This window comes from Malaclemys terrapin, chromosome 16 (assembly GCF_027887155.1).
Source record: "Malaclemys terrapin pileata isolate rMalTer1 chromosome 16, rMalTer1.hap1, whole genome shotgun sequence".
NCBI lineage: Eukaryota > Metazoa > Chordata > Testudines > Emydidae > Malaclemys > Malaclemys terrapin.
The window spans coordinates 7,031,064-7,045,486 of NC_071520.1; the positions used below are offsets into that span (position 1 = coordinate 7,031,064).

Below are 14,423 nucleotides of genomic sequence, written 5' to 3' on the forward strand. Positions count from 1 at the left end.
CGGGCCACATAGCACAGTTCACGGACAATAGGTGGACCGCAATCATTACTGAGTGGTGCCCACGAGAACAGAAAAGACCACCTGGTCGGCCTCCAAGAAGATGGGAAGATGACATTGTTAAACGTTTCGGACGAACATGGAGAAGAAAGGCAAGAATGTGAGAAGAATGGTGTATGTGTTGTGATCGGCGCAGTCTTAACGACAGCTGAAGACCGATCGATCCACGTGATGCAGGTGAGGTTAATGTAAAATGCACCAAAACTATTTAGAAATTTGGGTCAAATTTGGGAAATAGTTTTGATATAGAAAAACTTGGGGGGAAAAAGGTAAATATTGAAATGTTTTGTTCTGACATTTTCAAAACGAACCATTTTGACATTTTGTTTTGAATCCACGTTTTCAAAATGACATGTTATTTAATAGAGTCCAAGGCCATAAAAACCATTTTGAATTGGAAATTTGTTTAGAAAATGTCATTTTAAATCAATATTCAAAACATTTTGTTTGACCTGAATATATATATATATATATTTTAGTTTGTTGAGGCAAAAACAAAACAAAACAGTTTTGGTTCAAAATTAACAATTTTGTTTAAAAAATTGTTTTATCAGAAAAATCAATTATTTGCTCCGCTCTAATTTGGAAGACCTACATGGCCTGACCCCTCTGCAAAAGGGTGAATTTCTCATAATTGCTACATAAACAGATCACAATGTTGACCAAGAAGATCCATCCTCACTTGGGATCCGAAGGGAGTTTTGTCCCCTGGATTTTTCCTTCAGTGCTACCATCATAATGGATTCTAGCCATGAATGGGTGATTCCTGTTCTTCTCACATGGGTGATTCCTGTTCTTCTCACATTTTTTCTCTGTTGGGGTGAGAAGGGTCTTTGGTCTTCACCAGACTCTAACAAGTCTAACTCTGGTATTTTGATACCACCATGACACCTTCTGTGGTGATGCTGTCCGTATTCACAAGCTGAACTGGCTCAATACCAGGATGGGAGACCTCTGAGGAACGTCTAGATGCTACTTGAAATGGTGTTGGTGGCTTAACTGAGAGGAAACCTTCCACAATTTTGCAGCAGTGTAGACACAGACTGTGTTTAGCATTGTGTCAGCTAGTCCGGGTTAAACACTAGTCCCAGAAGGGTTTATCCAGAACTAGCTGACATGCTGCTGAACATGATTTTTCCATCTCTACACTAACTATGTGGCCGGCGTCTCGTTGATTAATTTGACTCTTCAAAGGCATGTTCCAATAGGATAACAGTTTGGAGTGAAGACAAGCCCTTTATCAAGAATGATTGCAGCTGATGGAGAAAAGCATTGTATTTTGATGAAAATATTTGATGAAAATGAAAACAAATTAATTTTTGACAACCTATTTTGGGTTTTCAGTGAAAACCTGAAAATCCCCAAAATGAAAATATTTCAGACAACCAAAATATTTATATGAAAATGGGAATTTTCCATTTGACCAAAAAGTCATTTATCACTGAAAAAAAGTTTAGATGAAAATGTTTCAACAAGTCTCATACTGAACCAATGCCCCTGTTTGGTGGTGTTGGTAGAGCTGGTCAGTTTTCTTGTTGGAAAAATTTCACATTAAAAAATGAAAGTTAGTCAAAATTAAAGTTTTTCATGGAAATGTGTTGATTTTATGGGAAAAAGTAAAAATATTTTGTTTTGATAGTGTTGAAACCTTTCTTTTCAGTGGGGCCATTTTAATTTTTTTTCTTGTATATTACTGCAATTATTTTATTGTATTTTATTATCATATACATTTTTACTTGTATATTATATTACAATATTAACTGTAATATTTACGTACATATATTTATAATTGTATTCTAAAAATCAAAACTAAATAAATGGAAACAACACTATTGAAATGAAACAGTTTGACTCTATCAAAATGAAACGTTTCAATAGTCCTGAACTGAATGTTTGTTTCACTGGATATTTTAAAAATTCCTGAACCAGAATTTTTTCCCCCTGAAATGTCAGAATTTCTCATGGAACAGAAATTCTTGTTCTCGATCAGCTCTGTTTACTAGACACTGTTCTTTGGCAAATGCCATCTTTCCATAACTCACACAAAGACACCCTGAGGTCCTTACCACTTATGATAATAAAATATCCCATGGCACATTTCTTTCTTCTTTGTTACTAACATATTTTGAGTAGTGTTTTCTGTTGTTGCTTTAAAAGTAAATAAGTGTAAAGGATAAAAAATAAATACTTTTATGCACAATGCCGAATTAGCATGTGGAACTCACTGTCACTAGAGATCACCAAAGCTAAGACCTTAGTAAGATTTTTAAAAAGGATTAGATATTTATATGACTAATGAGATGTCCACAGTTACAGGATAGATAGGATAAATAGGGCTTAATAGGGTATGTAGGTTCTCATGCTTCAGGGCGTAAGCCAATCTTTAATTGATGGGGCTTAAGAAAAAAAATCACTTATAGACTGTTTGTTCCTGTATTGTCTACTAGGAGGTTTCCTGTACCTTTCTTCTGAATCATCTGGTGTTGGCTACCAGGATACTGGAGCAGATGGGCCATTTTTTGATTTGTTATGGCAATTTGTGTGCGACTGTCAAGAAGCTGTAGGCACAGATGAGTATCCAGGTGTAAGTACTGAGGTAGGAAAAAAATAAATTACTAAAATTGTTCAGATACCTCAAATCAGAAACATCAATTAGACTTTTCAGCAGCTTTCAGCCTTGACCAGCTCTGCCCCAGCCACCAAACCTCACAACCACTAGTGGTAGGTTTCTTATCATGGGCATCTTACCAGTAGGGATAGGGAAGGCATCATCGTCCCATGTCTAGGCCAATTGCCTGAGAGGAGACCTGATTCCATTGCTTGTTTGTCACTGACCTGTTCTGTGACCCCTTTGTGCCTGTTATGCCTTCTAGGCTTTGTCCAGCTTGTCTATTTAGACTGCAGACTCTTTGGGGCAGGGATTGTCTCTCACTATGTTTGTACAGTGCCTAGCACAGTGGGAATCCACTGTCACTCAGGACCTCAAGGCATTGCTTTAAGACAAATACGTAACAACAACAACAATAATATGGGCTTTCATGGGGTTAATGAACTCGTGTGAGGCAAAAAGTCAGTACAGTTTTACTACCCGACAACTTCTACCAGAAAATCTCATATATAGTAAATCTCTTAAAACTTTTATTTGTAAAACATGATTTTACTATGGAACAAAAAAAATTTGGGAAATTACTTAGAAAAAAAAAAACCTAAAAAGAGCTGAGAGTTGGAGGATGGATTAGTGAATAATGTGTGAAATAAAATATTCCTGTCTAATATGTCTAAGCAGCTCCAAGATTATATACCGTAAAAACAATGAGGAGTCCAGTGGCACCTTAAAGACTAACATTTATTTGGGCATAAGCTTTTGTGGGTAGTGGGTTTTTTACCCATGAAAGCTTATGCCCAAATAAATCTGTTAGTCTTTAAGGTGCCACCAGACTCCTCATTGTTTTTGTGGATACAGACTAACGCAGCTACCCTCGATACAAGATTGTATAATGACTGGAGGTACCGACTGAATTTCTGAGAGTAAGTTTCCTTGAGGATATTTACTACTTCTGTCCCAGTGCATTCTGGGAGAAGGGAAATTTCAGTCTGGAACAAGGAAGCCAGAGGATGAGGATGTCATTCCTGCGAGTTCCTCAGGGGATAAAAAGTCAGGAGCCACCAATGAGAAAGATGGTGAAAACACAAAATACAGGGAAAAGCAGAGCAAAGAACTGTGCTGTGAATGGGCCTGAGCCAAAGAGAGTCCGAGTAACCCATAATTCTCAGTGGTGCCTGTTGGAATTGCTGGTATTCAGCACCACCCAGAATCAGGCGCTCTGTGACCCACAACAACAGAGTAAGGCTTCTGCACCAGAACTAGGACAATCTCTTTTCATGAAGTTTTTATGGTCCAATGACCCATCTGCCATCTGGGTAGCAACTAGAGCTGTGAGCAACTCAACCGTTTTGATTGGCAAGGGTCTGTGGTTGGTTTAAAGTCATCAGAACATGAGGCTTACCAGCTGTATCAGACCAGTGGTCCATCTATCTGCATCCTGTCTCTGGCAGGAGCTTCTGAAGAAGGTGCAAGAACCCTCCAGTAGGCAGTTACAGAATAACATGCCCACAGGAAACGGTCCTACCTAACCCAACCCAACCCAAAGCCAACCAAGTAGGGTCTCATTTCAGGCTTTCTCAGTCAAATTTTCTAGACCTTGCTGGGGGCAGGATATGCAAAGCCACATCGGACAATTAAGTGCTCAACTCCCTGCTTTTCAGAAAGGGCCGAGCACCCATCCTGTGAGAAACCATGCTCCTCGAAGGCATCTCAAGTTGAACACAAATAACTGACTCTCTAAGTAATGAGCCAGTTTTGAAAATCTTGCCTATCCCCAAGGAAATTTCTAGGCCAGGAGTTTCATGCTCATTTGTGTGGCCAACTAGGAGATCACCCTTAGAGAGAGACTAGTCATCTATTTTGGTGTTAGCTCCTTTTCCCCCTTCTTCGAAATGTTAATGGAGGTCCTTCTCTTCTCAACGAGAAAGCCCTCTCTCTCTCTCGCTGTCCTCTCTAAGGACCGCCAATGAGAAAGCCCTCTCGCTTGCTGTGCTCCATTGAAGTTACTAGTTTAAAGTCCCTTTGAGGCTGTTCCCCTCTCCCATGTCAGTATGAGATAAGCCATGTGACTGTATTAGTCCCGATGAGCACTTCCATTTAACCCTGCTATTCTGTCTCCAAGGCCCATCTCCTTGCAGCGGGGCAGGGAAATATCAGAGGCACCCATGTGACCTTTCCTGGCTCAGAAGGTAGGGACTGGCTGTGGGAGAAACACCCAATTATTTAGCAGCTGTCAGGGTTAAGCTAAGTAACCCTAGGATGGGGTAGGTTGAGCCATGTGTGTGAGAGAGCAATCTCCCTAATGCAGACTGAGGAAGAGAGCGACGTACGAATTAAATATATTGCGCAACGCCAACTAGATGGATGCCTGGTTTTCGAAGAATGAAAAAAAGCTGGGGATGTCCCTCCAGACGCTGGAGCAATGGGCTCTGAGCAGACAAGCCCCGCCAATTCATCAGAGGACGTCAAGCTCTCAGAGCTGGCCATGGGATAAATCAAACTGCAAGAGGGGATGAAAAAAAAAAGTGTCGGAGGGGGAGTTGGGGGGAGGGAGAGGGACGGACAGGCAGTGAGAGGGAGAAAAAAAACTAGATCAAAGGCAGAAATTCATCAGAGATAACGGAATTATTTATTTTTCCTGCTGCTAGTGGGGATTTTTTCCCCCTTTGAGGCCCCCCAGATCCTCTGGGTTCCTACGTCTCCAGCCAGTCTGTTATTCTCAGGCATCCCACCCCATCCACAAAGCAACATGTTCATTTCATCACACTGCTCTGCTCTGCACAGGGAGACCTTTTGATCTTCATCTTTTCTAGTGTTTACGCGGGACAGTGCAAGAAATATATTTACAGTACACGAGGCTCTGGCTGATGCTGTCTGTACTCATTTGCACATTAATATTGGGAGCGAGGAGGAGGAAAGAGCGCTCCTTTAATTCCCCCATCATTTGTTAAAATGTTTATTTATAAATCCACAGGGCCATTTGTCTGGTTATTACTCAGGGCTTGATCAAATAATAACTCAGATTCTCTGGGTCACACAAGACAAACCAAATATACTCTAGATGGGGGTCTTTGTATAGCCTGTAGGTCCATCCTCTTGCCTTGCACTTTGTGTTTCAGGGACTTGGGTGGGCTCAGGGGACACATGGAGCTCTTCATCTCTAGGGGTGTCAGTTCAACTCTTGCCTAGGTCAATAGCAATTAAAATTGTTACTGCGGGAGAGCTTGTCCTGGGCTGGCTGGTGGGCTTAGGCTAGTTCCAGTGGCCAGGTTACAAGAAACCACTAACTGGCCCCCTTCTCGGCAGTCTCAAGTATTGTACAGACTCCACAGTTGCCATCTAGCCCCTTCCGTTTGGGAGGCACATTGGAGGTTGAGGGGTGGGGGGTGAGGGTGTGAGAAGGGAGCTCTCTTTACTGCACTTGCAGTGAAGCTAAATAGAAGGCTTCCCATTCCGTGTTTGTCATCTACATCTCCCCTCTAACTGCAGGGCTGGGCTTTCTATACCTCTTCAGGGGCTTTTTCTATTCCTTTAGCTTGGGGTTGAATAGACTGGCACCATCTCTCTTTTCAAATGGTTTGCTTTGGTCTTCATTGCTTTTCCTAACTCTTGGAACATGACTACCCCATAATATCACCCCATAGGCCATTGTGTGTCAGTAGCTGCTGTTGTGTTCTGGAGACCTCACAAAGCTCCTGGTAGCAGAACCGGAGAATGGAACGCATGTCCTTCCAGCAGCTCCCATTGGCCCAGAGCAGCGAACCGTGGCCACTGGGAGCCGCGATTGGCTGAACCTCTGGTCACGGCAGGTACACAAACCGGCCCGCCACGGGCTTTCTCTGCATAAGTGGCGGAACAAGTTTGGGAACCACTGGTCTAGGGTTTTGTAATAAAAACAACTGAAGTCCGTGAATGCAGATACCTGCTCTGTGACGGGGTGTATAATCTTTTATAACCTTGATTCATGTCATATGACCAGGGCCAGGAAATAAAGAGCCATCTTTTCCCCCAGTATGCTTGTGTGCTCCACTACGGTTATAAATACCTCCAGAACAAATGTGTGTAGCATATACACACGTGATCTGTGTGGAGCAGGGTGTCCAGATGTCCCGATTTTATAGGGACAATCCTGATTTTTGGGTCTTTTTCTTATATAGGCTCCTATTCTCCCCACCCCTGTCCTGATTTTTCACACTTGCTGTTTGGTGACCCTAGTGTGGAGGGATAACCACCACTCATACCCCACCCAGATGGAAGGATATTTTATGACCTTTGTAAATCTCTCGTTGGCCCTGCCCAACTGGGTGCTTTCCTTTAACACTATCTAAGCCAGCGGTGGGTGTCCTGGCCTTCAGGATCCTAGAGTGTGTGCAGGGGAAGAACCATCTGGAGGGTTATAGCTGGTTATAGAGAGCTGCTGGGGAGATGTTTGTTGCCCTCTATGCACCATCCTTCTGTCTGAACTGTAGCATAGCTTGCAGCTAAGGAATCTCAGGAGGAAAAAGTCTCATGTAGCTCCCCTATCCGCCAGAGTAGGGCAGGCCACATGCATATACATTCTTACAAAGTTCAAAGGGCCCTTTGGAGGATAAAGCCATAGATCAGCCAAGCTGTTCAAATCAGTCGAGAGGAGGGATGGTCTTGTGTTAAAAGCATTAGGCTGGGGCTCTACAGATTTGAGTTTAGTCCCTGGTTCTGCAAATTGCTTAATCTGTGTTCATCAGCTATGAAATTGAAATTGGATGGGGGGAAGGAAATGCTTCTCAGTGGTATAGGGTAATGTGTTTGTTAACAGAGCTGGTTCAAACTTGGAAATTCCAAAATTCCTTGAGCTCAAATCAGAACAAAACATTCAGAATTTCAAAAAGTTTCCCACTAAGCAAAAATGCCCCAACATTGTTTCAGAAATATTTAAATGATGGTTTGGGACTTTTTCTTTGCAATAACATTGAAGCACTTTGTTTCTGCTTTTTCATATTGACCTACTGAAACAAAAAACATTTCAATAATTTTTCATTGAACATTTTGATGAAATCAGTATGTTCCCATGAAAGGTTTCAATTTAGTCCAATCAGCATTTTCTGACACATGCTCAGTCAGAACATTTTCGACCGGCTCTGTTCACTAATGTTTTGAGGTGCTCAGATACTGTGGTGATGAGGGCCATATAAGGCGATAGATTCAGTCAGATTCCTCCACCGTTTGTCTGCGGAATGCTGACATTTGAAATGGATTTAAAAAAAAAAATCTTATTGCAATATGGCACCTTTCAGTTGGATTAGCTATTGTTAAATAACATTTTAAAATAGAATAGTAATAGCGAGATCTCTAGATCTCAAAGTGGTAGAAGCTCTAAGGATTAAGGTTGCAAACCATTTCCATTTTTAACCCTCTTGTTTTCTGGTGCTCACAACTTTGCAAAATTAATATAGGTATATAGGAAAATGGATATTTTAGGAATGGCTAATATCAGTTTTTGGTAGTCTTAGTTTAAGACTTCTTGCAGTTACTTTAATCCCCCTTCTCTCTCTCTCTCTCTCTCTCTCTCTCACACACACACACACACACACACACACACACACACACACACACCCTAGCTGTAGTCTCCCTCGCGGTGGTGCAGAGGGAACGGCACAGAGCAGAACTCTGAGCAATTAACAGCTTGGAGTGGATTTCCCGCCCCGCTCGTTCAGTCCTAAATTGGTGAGTCACAGCTTTGAAATCTGCGCTGGATGCCAGCTGAAAACAGAGGCTTTACACGATCAAATTGACAGATGATGCAAGGGCTGCCCTGCTAGGCACAGACTCATCCATATTCCGAGTTAAAAGAAATATTGCATTTTTAAGGGTAAAGAAACATATTTAAAAGATAAAGGAAGAGAAAAGCTTGCTGGTCATTAATTATAATAATAAAACAGAGGAGGGGGAAAAATTCACTTTAAAGACACGTTAAAGCCCCCTAATCTTCAAAGAGATAAAGGATGGCCAGCTGCCCCCAAGTGAAAGAGACTCCGCCAGGAGGCAGCCGCGATTCCTAAACTGAGGAGCACTCGAAAGGTTACTCCCGCACCCGGCATGAAAATAGGCCAGGGAATAAACTTGAACTGAGCTTGACTGACTTCAGATGCTAAAAGGGAGGGGAAGGAGGAGAGGACTGATGGACACTGTACATAGGTCTGAGGGATGGGGACAAACGGCTGATGCCAGCTCAATGGATTCATGGGCCTGGGAAAAAAGCGCTACTCACTGGCCTCACAAGTCATGACTTTAAAGGGAGAGTGGAGTGCTCTCCTCTGACTTAGTCATGTCCTCCTCCCACCCCGAGAATATGCTTTAAATACCTACTGAATATTGGGCTTTCCCCAGACTGTGCAGATCAATGGCTGCAGCTGACATTGGTGTGGTAGGTGGGTTTGACTAATGTCATTATTATTGGTGTCTGGGTTTTGATTAGGGTTGGACCAGGGCTGGTGGGTATTTAGGCCCAGATCCTGAAAAGACATTTATGCTCCTATCGCCAATTGAAATCAGTGGAAGTTAGGAGCCTAAATACCTATGAGGATCTTGGCCTTTAGCGCCTGATTCAAAGCCCTTTGAAGTCAATGGGAATCTTTCCCTTGACTTCAATGGGCTTTTGTTCAGGCTAAAGGTCCATAGAACATTTCCTGTGTTGGGTATTGCATTGGACAGATGGATGTGAATTAGGTGGAAGATAATGTAGAGGGCATGGTTCTCCACTGCCTCGCACTTGGTGCAATGATTCACACACACACTAATAAAAAGTGGGTGTCGAAAACTACCCGACCTGAATGGTTATCATCATCAATCATCATTTCATATCTGTATTGCAGAAGGGCATAAGAGAGCTCTAGTCATGGACCAGAACCCCATTGTGCTAGGCACATTACCAGCACAGAACAAAGACCTTTGATTGGGGTAAATGACTACACAAGATATAGAAAAGTGGAGAACTAGACCCAGATTCTCTGCTCTCCCAACTTGGGGCCCACTTAATTTTGAACTCACACGTAAAACTCATTGAAATCAATATTCTGCTTAGGATTTGTTTCAAATTTGACATTGAACTCAGTGAAGGCAAATGAAATAATAATTAAAAAAAAATAGAGAATAGAAGATTGTGTCATACAAACAAAGCCTGAGCATAAAAACAATCTGTCCAGGGAAGAGGGTTTTGTTGAATTCCAAGTAATTCCCCATTCTGTTGTATGATAACAAGAATTCTTATGTGTATGCACACAAGCTTTTAAAGGTTCTAGACCATCCACAGCTTTGAAGGCCTAGAACGGACAGTCAAACAACCATGGGACAAATGGCTAGTTTTATACTGGCTGGGCCAGCAAGGTCACAGTAAAGGAGAAATTGGAGGATTCTCAATCCTCCATGAAATGTATAAGGGACCCTGTTTGAAGTGGATTGGGAGTGGATGCAGAACAGCAGCCAAAGCCATCAGTGACCAGAAATGTTTGGACCAAAGCAATCTGGACAGTAGGTCTGGAACTGGGGACGTTCTACCAGTACTCCTCTCCAGTCTTCACTTCTTCCTTCAGGAAAATATTCCCTGCCCCCTAAAAATTTTGGCTGAGAGCAACTGGGGAAACTTCATTTGAAATAGGGGCAGAAGTTAGCTGATGTAGCAGGGATATGAGTCACTTAGGAGAGTTTCTCCAGCACTGCCATGATAGCAGGACAGCCTGTAGGTAAGAGATGGTATTTAAGCATGGGGGAGGGGAAGGGGTCAGCCATGTGGAGGTGCAAGTTACAGTCCAAAATGCAGCGCTTTCTAGAGGGAGTTCAACACCATTATCCACTTAAGACATTCCTCACGGAACGTTGAAAGGCGTTTCCTAGCAATGCAGAACCTACACACATGCTGAGGAAATTAGAGTTTGCTGCCTCATGCCTAGATTGTCGCTAGTGCTTTGTAAGTGCAATTTATTGGATTATTAATAATATTCTGTTATACTTCTTTTAACAAGAACCGAGTCCAACTGGTGATCTGCCATCTGGGTGTAAATCATTCCAAACAAACAATACAACTCCACAGAGTCCAAACTAACTGGCTTCCAGGAGGGCTTCTGGAATTGTAGCCATGTGCTGCAGCAGATTAATTCACTAACCTCTCTGTGAGGAGGTGTCTTTCCCGATTTGCTCTACAAACACAGTGAATTTACTGTGTGGAATCCAAACTCATCCCCTTCCCTGGCGTTTAGCTTTATGACAACAATAAAAAACCAACATGGTACTTTAAAAATCACCTCAAACCTTCTCCCCAGGTGTGGCTGCTCCCAAGGTTCCTCCCTTAGGGCTGCTCAGACCACAGATCCTGCCCTCTCTGAGAGACAATCCCACTTCATTTATATCTGGGTGGAGTAATGGTCATCTGTCTCAGTGAGCCAACAGAACCCACCCACACCTTTCCCACCAGAATCAGAACTTGCTAACAGATTGGGGTTGCTTTGGCCAAACACAACCAGCCAATTACACTTCCTGGCTACTGGAACAGAATGAGAACAATTAACGGTCAAAAAGAACGGAGTTTATTGAAAACAAAAACAAACAAACAATATAAAGGTCAAGATCAGAAGAAAACCAATCTCAAGTATCCTGCCCCCAATTTACATAAAAGGAAACAAACAAAAAATCTTAAGTCTTCACCAGAAGGATTCTCATCAGACAAACCTTCACGTTAGTGCATTTTCTAGTCTCCATTGTACACACCCAGGGCCGGCTCCAGGCACCCAAGCACATGCTTGGGGCGGCACCTCGTAAGGGGCGGCGGGGAGAGCGCGGCGCGGCATTCCGCGGGGGGGGGGTGCGCTCCGGCGGCGTGGCGCTCGGCGAGGGGGGGGCGGGCGCCGGCGGCTCAGCGCGGGGCTCGGCGCTCGGCGGGGGGGGGGGGCGGGCTCTGGCAGCCTCGGCGGGGGGGGCGGGCTCCGGCGGCGCAGCACTCGGGGGGGGGGGCGTTCTGGCAGCGTGAGGCGCAGCGCTGGGGGGGGAGGGTGTTCCAGCGGCGCTCAGCAGGTGGGGCGGGCTCCGGCGGCGCGGCGCTCGGTGGGGGGGTGGTGCTGGGGGGGTTGGTGCAGCGCTCAGCGGGGACTCGGGGGGCGGCACTTTTTTTTGCTGCTTGGGGCAGCAAAAAAGTTAGAGCTGGCCCTGTACACACCACAAACCCAATAACCCAGGGGTGGCCAACCCATGGCTACGGAGCCACATGCAGCTCTTCAGAAGTTAATAAGCGGCTCCTTGTATAGGCACCGACTCCGGGGCTGGAGCTACAGATGCCAACTTTCCAATGTGCCAGGGGGTGCTCGCTGCTCAACCTCTTCCCGCCCCCTCTCCTGAGCCTGCCATGCCCTCGTTCCTCACCCTCCCCCAAGAGCCTCCTGCATGCCACAAAACAGCTGATTGGGAGGTGCGGGGAGGCAGGGGGAGGTGCTGATCAGCGGGGCTGCCGGTGTGTGGGAGGCGCTGGGAGCAGGGTGGGGGAGCTGATGGTGTGTTGCTGACGTATTACTGTGGCTCTTTGGCAATGTACATTGGTAAATTCTGGCTCCTTCTCAGGCTCGGGTTGGCCTCCCCTGCAATAACCTGATGCTTGGCCAAAGTTCAGGACTGGAATAGCAGGGGTGAGAGTTTCAAGCACATTGGCAGAGCAGTGAGTGAGTCCGGGCTGCTCTATGCCCACAGGGCCTGGTTTTCCTCATGGCAACTCTGGCAGATCAGGAGAGTCACCAGAGTAGAACTGGTACAAGTGAGAGGAGAATCAGGTCCACAATTTTGTTTAAAGGGAGGGGGGAGATATACGGATTCACTCTATTTATCACCATCAACACTATGCTTGGCTTGGGGTCAAATTGTAAAAACACCTTTTAATTAGAGCTGGGTAAAATATGGATGTTTCATTTGATTGGACATTTCAAAACATTGGGGGAAATTGTTTTGGGTTGGACCAGCCCCCTGAATTTTGAATTTTTTTTGGCAAATCAAAGAGTCAAAAGAGTGTTCATTTTGAGTCACACGCTTCATTTTGATTGGCCATTTTTAGTTTTTTTTTTAAATAAGAACATTTTGGAAAAAAAAAAAGTCTTTTCAAACAGCTTGAACAATTCAGCAGTCAGCATGGATTCATGAAATGTTTCAGTGTTGCCTGATCTGTATCCCCCCCTTCGCAAAAAGCTCTACTTTTAATGCAGCTCAGAGCACCCCTCCTGGACCCCAATGCAACTGCTTGGTAGATGTTCCTATTCCCTTTTTCTACAGATGCCTTTAATACCCACCTAGCCAGAAACTGAACTGTTCCCGTTCCATCCTTTACTCCCTTGCTGAGCAGTTCCTTTTACATCCATTCCTGGGACTACTTGTCAGGCTTTACAGAGTCCCTTTCTGTATGCGCCCAACCTGGGCCACACATGCAGGGAGCCATCCAGATGCCTGTTAGATCTTGGAGGAACTGATGGTGGAATGCAGCCTGATTCTCACTGCTTTGGCAGGCTCAGAGCCCCAAACCTATTTCACTCAGGTGAGGTAGGTTAGAAGTAGTATATCCATTTTGCGGATGAGTTCAGTTGAGACACAAAGCAAGCAAGTAACCTGCCAAAGTCAGAGAGTGACTAAGCGGCAGAATCACTCAGGAGTCCTGGCATCCAATCCTAACAGCTGGACCACACACCCCTGCTTGTCTCAAATAGTGTTCCATTGGCCTGAGCCAGCGAGCTCCATCATTGATGGACCAGCATCTCTCTAGCCTCCAAGGGCCCTGGAGGCTTCTAAAAATTGTTTCCAATCTAAGAGCTGTGCTAGCACTGAGAGTATATCATGATGATCAACACCACACTGTCTCTTCACCTTGCCAGCCAAAACTAACAAACACCCAGCTCCTCATTCATTATTCTAATTCCATTGTAAAACATGCCAAAGCTGGCTCTGTCTGCGGTTTTACTTGATGTACTGCCTTTGCAAGAGAGGCAGGGTCTAATGAATTGGGTAAGCTTGCCGGTCAAGTTCTATAGCAGCTGCAAAGGACCTCACAGCTCTTCCAACCTCTCCCAGCAGGGGTCACTAGAGGGAGTTGCATGGAGTGCAGAGGTAATTCCAATTCCCTCAACAAGAGTCATTCTAGAGCAGGGGTGGCCAACCTGAGCCTGAGAAGGGGCCAGAATTTACAAATGTACATTGCCAAAGAGCCACAGTAACACATCAGCAGCCCACCAACAGCTCCGCCCCTCCCCCCGCTCCCAGCACCTCCCGCCCACCGGCAGCCCCACCGATCAGCACCTCCCCCTCCCTCCCTGCACCTCCCGATCAGCTGTTTCATGGGGTACAGGAGGCTCTGGGAGGGAAGGGGGGAGGAGTGAGGGCATGGCAGGCTCAGGGGAGGGGGCGGGAAGGGGTGGAGTGGGGGCTGGGCCTGTGGCAGAGCCGGGGTTGAGCAATGAGCACCCCCCGGCCCACTGGAAAGTTGGCACCTGTAGCTCCAGCCCCAGAGTCGGTGCCTATACAAGGAGCCGCATATTAACTTCTGAAGAGCTGCATGTGTCTCTGGAGCCACAGGTTGGCCACCCCTGATCTAGAGCATGGTGCAGGAGCATTGGCTGTAGAGTACGTCACAGCTACTCCTGCCATAATCTCCACCAGCAGGAGTCGCTGTAGGGAATGGCGCACGTGTGTTGGCGGTGGAAGCTCCCACAGACCTTACTAGGATGCCTGGGTTTTTAAGGGTTACTTTCTCCTGTATCTATCT

At 45.1% G+C, this 14,423-nt stretch overlaps 1 long non-coding RNA gene across 1 annotated transcript in view; it reads right to left on the reverse strand.

Moving 5' to 3' along the window:
* Positions 1–14,423, reverse strand: part of LOC128824932 (uncharacterized) — a 92,838-nt gene that overhangs the window by 43,494 nt on the left and 34,921 nt on the right. The window lies entirely within an intron of this gene.